This window comes from Nothoprocta perdicaria, unplaced genomic scaffold (assembly GCF_003342845.1).
Source record: "Nothoprocta perdicaria isolate Ctin4 unplaced genomic scaffold, notPer1 scaffold_196, whole genome shotgun sequence".
Classification (NCBI taxonomy): domain Eukaryota; kingdom Metazoa; phylum Chordata; class Aves; order Tinamiformes; family Tinamidae; genus Nothoprocta; species Nothoprocta perdicaria.
In genome coordinates this window covers 1,054,167-1,058,963 of record NW_020455160.1, presented here as the reverse complement: position 1 = coordinate 1,058,963, position 4,797 = coordinate 1,054,167, and the positions used below count along the sequence as shown (strand labels likewise).

Sequence of the window (4,797 nt, the reverse complement as noted above, 5' to 3'; positions counted from 1 at the left end):
GATGCGGCGCGGCCGTTACCTGCGCCGCGGGCGGGGGAGGCCCTCGCTGAGGTGCTCGAGGTCCGGCGGTGGCTGCGGCTGCCCTCGCGGTGGGGGATGGGCCCGAGGGCTCGCGAAGCCGCTCGAGGCGCCCACGCGGCGGAGCGACGGCGCCGCTACGGCGACAGCGGGTGGCGAAGGGCAGCGCGGCGGCGGCGGCGGCGGCCCCGGTCGCGCTCCGGCCCAACTGTGGCTCCCGCGGCTGCTCCCCGAAATGGCGCCCGCCGCGTCCCGCCGCTCGCAGGCTCCGCGCACTCGCACGGGGCCGCCCAGCGCCCTGCGCAGGGGCTCTCGCGAGATGCCCGCGAAACAAGGCTAAGCGCAGCACCGCCTCGCGTGTCTCGCGAGACACTGCGCCCGGAAACCGCAGCACACACTCTCGCGAGATTTAGGCGGGCCGTCTCGCGCTGCGGGCGGGCGGGCACTCTCGCGAGAGCTGCGGCGGGCGGGCGCGGGGCCGCCATTTAAGCGCGGCGGGCGGCGCCCGTGGCCGGTTTGGCTTGGCGCTCTGTGGCGGCTGTTCTGTCCCCTCCTGTGTCGTTGTGCGTTGTACGGGAGCCAGCGGCCGTACGTGGCGTGGACCCCAAGCCTTGGTTGCTTTTGGTGTGTGCCCCCGCGGGAGCCCCATGAGCGCGGCTGTGTGGGAGGCTCCCGCGGGCCGTGTGGGCCCCACGCGGGCCTGGCAGCAGCTTCCCAGCACAGCTCTGCTCGTGGGGCTACCGCCCTGGCGTTTCCTGTGTGTATCGTGCCCTCACATACCTGGTCCTTTGTCCGCTCCCAGCACCACCAGTCAATGCATTTTATCCCAATGAGCAATTGGCCATTGTGCCCATGTGGTTTCCTTCCTCTAGAGGCTGAAAGTTGCAGGGTTGTTCTTTTTTTTTTTTCCTTGATTGGGCAGTAACCCAAGAAAGGCTTCAGTATATGTAACATGGATATGACTATGGGCCTGATGGCTTTTAGAAAGCCTTCCAAGGTGCTCCCAATGGACCTTTTTTTTTTGAATTCAGGTCATCTCTAAGCTTTTCTGTAGTGTTTTGGGCCAGAGTGTCTGATAAGGAGAGCCATGAGAGGGTGATGGGCTAAATTACTGCAGTAGGCTCAGGAGAGGAGAAAGCTGAGAGCACCTGCAGCGGCCTTGTGCACCACGAGAAGGACAATTTCAGGCGGTAATCTATTGGTAGGTTCTTGCCCATCTGCTTTTGTTTTGAAAAAAAGAGTAAAATACCGGGTTCTGGCAATGATGAGTCTGAAGCTTTGATGCCTCTCCAGTTTTGGTGTATCTGAATCCACAAAACATACGTGTTGTCAGCTGGTAAGAGCTCTTGCGGCGTCGCTGGAGCCGCACACAGGTGTCTTGTCTAGATTAAGGACCTTTGTTGTGGGAAGTAGTTCTGTAGTTCTTCTTTTCTTCTTTTTGAGCACCTGTAACCCTAAGCGGTTTTACAGTCTCTTAGCTCTGAAGGCCGTGTTCGCTCTTCAAATGTGTGCGTGTTTGTGCACTATGGGGTTAATGGAGTAAAAAGAGCACTTGCCAGGAACAGCATGTCCTTTGTAGACATGCCATTTAACATCTCTGTCCAGATTTCTGCCCACATCTGTTGAGGCAAATAGCTTTGTGCTTCCTGTACAATACTAAGCATTTTCTTGAGATCCCAACCGGCTGCTGTGTTGAAAAGTAGAGTATTTTGGGTGGCAGTAACAAGTCAGAATTGTCCTGGCATCCCACTCCAGAGGAAGAAAGCCCCTTTACCTGTTGATTTTTTTGACAATTGTGGAGTAAGATCAAGCTGTTGTGACAAAAACACAACACACGTGAATTGGGTGTAGCTCGGGCAACCGCCGAGCTGTGAATGTGGCAGCCTGAGAGCTGCAGCTCCTCCAGCCGGAGCCTAGAGGGAAGCGTCCTGGCGGAGAGGGCTGATGGTCTGGGACCGAGTTGGACATTAGTGGCTTCAAGCTCGGAGTTTGTCATTAAGGAAGAGCGCGGCTTGGGCCAGCTATGGGGCAGGGCTTTGGAGCTGTGTGTGCTCTTTCACGACTGGTTCTGATGTGGGGTCAATAGCGTTTGTGGTCTGAGCTTCCCCGCTTCGGTTCAGACACGGAAGTGCGTTAGGGCTGTAGCCGCATGCCAGCAGCCCCAGCGCCCTGCGGGACGAGCGGAGCCCTGAGTCCCGGCACCCTGCGGGACGAGCGGAGCTCCAGGTACTGGCACCCTGCGGGATGAGCCCAGCTCCAGGTACTGGCGCCCTGCGGGACGAGCGGAGCTCCAGGTACTGGCGCCCTGCGGGACGAGCGGAGCCCTGAGTCCCGGCACCCTGCGGGACGAGCGGAGCTCCAGGTACTGGCGCCCTGCGGGACGAGCGGAGCTCCAGGTACTGGCGCCCTGCGGGACGAGCGGAGCTCCAGGTACTGGCGCCCTGTGTGACGAGCGGAGCTCCCGGTACTGGCGCCCTGTGGGACGAGCGGAGCCCTGAGTCCCGGCACCCTGCAGGACAAGCGGAGCTCCNAGCGGAGCTCCCGGTACTGGCGCCCTGTGGGACGAGCGGAGCCCTGAGTCCCGGCACCCTGCAGGACAAGCGGAGCTCCAGGTACTGGCACCCTGCGGGACGAGCAGAGCTCCGTGTCCCGGCGCCCTGCGGGACAAGCGGAGCTCCGGGCCCTGGCACCCTGCGGGACGAGCAGAGCCCTGGGCGCTGGGCCCAGCTTTGCCTGGTGCCCTGCTCTGCCTGGGCCCAGCCTCGGAGAAGAGCAGAAGACCCTGCTGCAGCCTGGGGTGGTTTAACTGTGAGCATGAGTGTTCTGTGGAAACAAAACTTACTTATCTCATCAACGGTACTTCGTTTCCAGTGGGAGCCCACAAAATGACTCTTAAATTTAAATTCAATGATATGCAGTAAGTGTTGGCTAATTATTCAACTTGATGTAGATGATACTTTCTGCTTAAGTCAGCACAAGGCAAACAGTAATGGTTTGGGGTGTCTGAATATTTTATGCCCTACAAGTCTGAAGCAGTTTGAGGGAATTTCTAAACCAAATCCTGAAATTCATATTTTGTTATAAAAAAATAGGCCTACTTGAATGAAATCAATTAGGAATATGAATTCAAGCTTGCAGCCTTTCAATTCAAAATCTGTTTTCTCAGAACTCCCAGACTAGTGTATCATTCTTGAAATTCCTGAGAAGTTAATAGCCTACGAAGATATTAAAGCTCTTGCACAGCATTTTCAAGTCTTTCTGAACTGAACTGGGCAACTTAGTTAAGTTTGGGACATTTAGGAAGAAGGAATTGTCAAAAAACCCACATGACTTAACACGGCAGCATGGCAGTTTCTGCGGCTCTCGTTTGAAAGCGCCGCTTGTGCTCCGTGGGTGGCAGGGAGGGCAGCCGGGCGGATCCCGCAGCGCTGCGCGGGCCGTGGCCGCCACCGGCTCCGCGTCGCTCCCTGCGCTTCTCGGCTGCTCCCACATTGGCCCCGGTGTGGCGGGAACAACCAGTTTCCAGCTCTCCAGGCCGCTTACGCTACTGCAGACGTAGCAACAGCGGCGCTTTTTCCTTCTCACAGCCCTCCTGTCTTTTGATTTGTGCAATTGTAGTATCTGTGGCTCAGAGAGCCTCCCAGTCAACACCTTAAAATCTTACATGCCGACTACCTGTTCAATACTTAAACCTTTTTAATTTTTTTATAAGTGCATATTTAGCTTAGTAACTTCCAGGCCTACTGTGAAGAGGGAGTACCTACTGAGGGATAGAAACGTGGGGAAATTCAGAGCAGAAGTGTTACTGCATGCATCAGTTACATATCTTGTGCACTATTTTGTACGTGTGTGGATAAAGCAGAAACCCAGGTTGAGGTTTGCCCTTTCATCGCAGGCACAGGGAGTCAGGCTCCAGGAGGAGGCCTGCACGCTCTTCGGGCTGCTTCGCATGTTCCGTAACGCTGCTCAGCCCTTCGCGGCCTCCAGGAAGGGCGGAAGGAAGAGCGGGATGTGCATCCCCAGGCGTGCGTGTGAGAGCACGCACAGGGGTTGAGTATAAACAGGCTTCTGGGTGGATAAACGGGCTTATAGGTGGGCTCTGGGTCCACAGCGTGTAGGTGGCTGTAGGTGCTCGGGGTGCTTCGTGCCGCGCGTGGGGAGCAGTCGCGCAGCCCGTGCCCGAGCGCAGTGCCAGCGCCGCCGCAGAGGTGTCTGCAGGGCAGTCCCTGCAGCCGTGGGTGCAGCCACGAGGGCGGCTCTGGGGGCACGGGCTGTCAGCAAGGCTGCTCTCTGCCTGTGCCATGTACTGGGGGAGGCTGCAAGGGAAACGTCCCTTAAGAAAGGACTCCTGGCTACAGGATGGTGCTTGGAGGAGACACAGCACCTGGAGGCTGGTCTCATTTTAGTACCGTGTGTTAAAATGCAGGATATTTAGGTATGAGGTGCTTGTGATTCTGTTAAAAAAAAAAAAAATAAAAGGGTGTTATTTTTAACTGCCACGGGAGTCTTGGTATGTGGGGGGCCAAGCAGAGGTTTTGAGTGGGAGGACGAGTCCTTTGTTTATTTCATCTTGTTTCAAGTGGTGGAAGAGCTCTTTCTCCTTGGAGAGGGGGGGGGGAAAAAAAGAAATAGAAGGTCTCAAAAAGTACATTGCTTTCCCACACCGGGAGTCGAACCCGGGCCGCCTGGGTGAAAACCAGGAATCCTAACCGCTAGACCATGTGGGACCGCATGTGTGGTGCGGCAGCCGCGCGGCGCCGAGCCCGTGCCGCCCGCCCG

General features: G+C 57.0%; 1 protein-coding gene and 1 non-coding gene across 2 annotated transcripts in view; both read right to left on the bottom strand.

Annotated features, from left to right (window-relative positions):
* Window positions 1-168, bottom strand: part of RBM39 (RNA binding motif protein 39) — a 27,961-nt gene extending 27,793 nt beyond the window's left edge. Inside the window, 1 exon segment of the mRNA XM_026037334.1 lies at window positions 20-168. The gene's annotated coding sequence lies outside the window, so the exon portion shown is untranslated.
* Window positions 169-4,673: 4,505 nt separating this feature from the next.
* TRNAE-UUC lies at window positions 4,674-4,745 on the bottom strand. Its single transcript has one exon. It is a non-coding gene; the product is annotated as a tRNA-Glu (tRNA).
* Window positions 4,746-4,797: the final 52 nt, after the last annotated feature.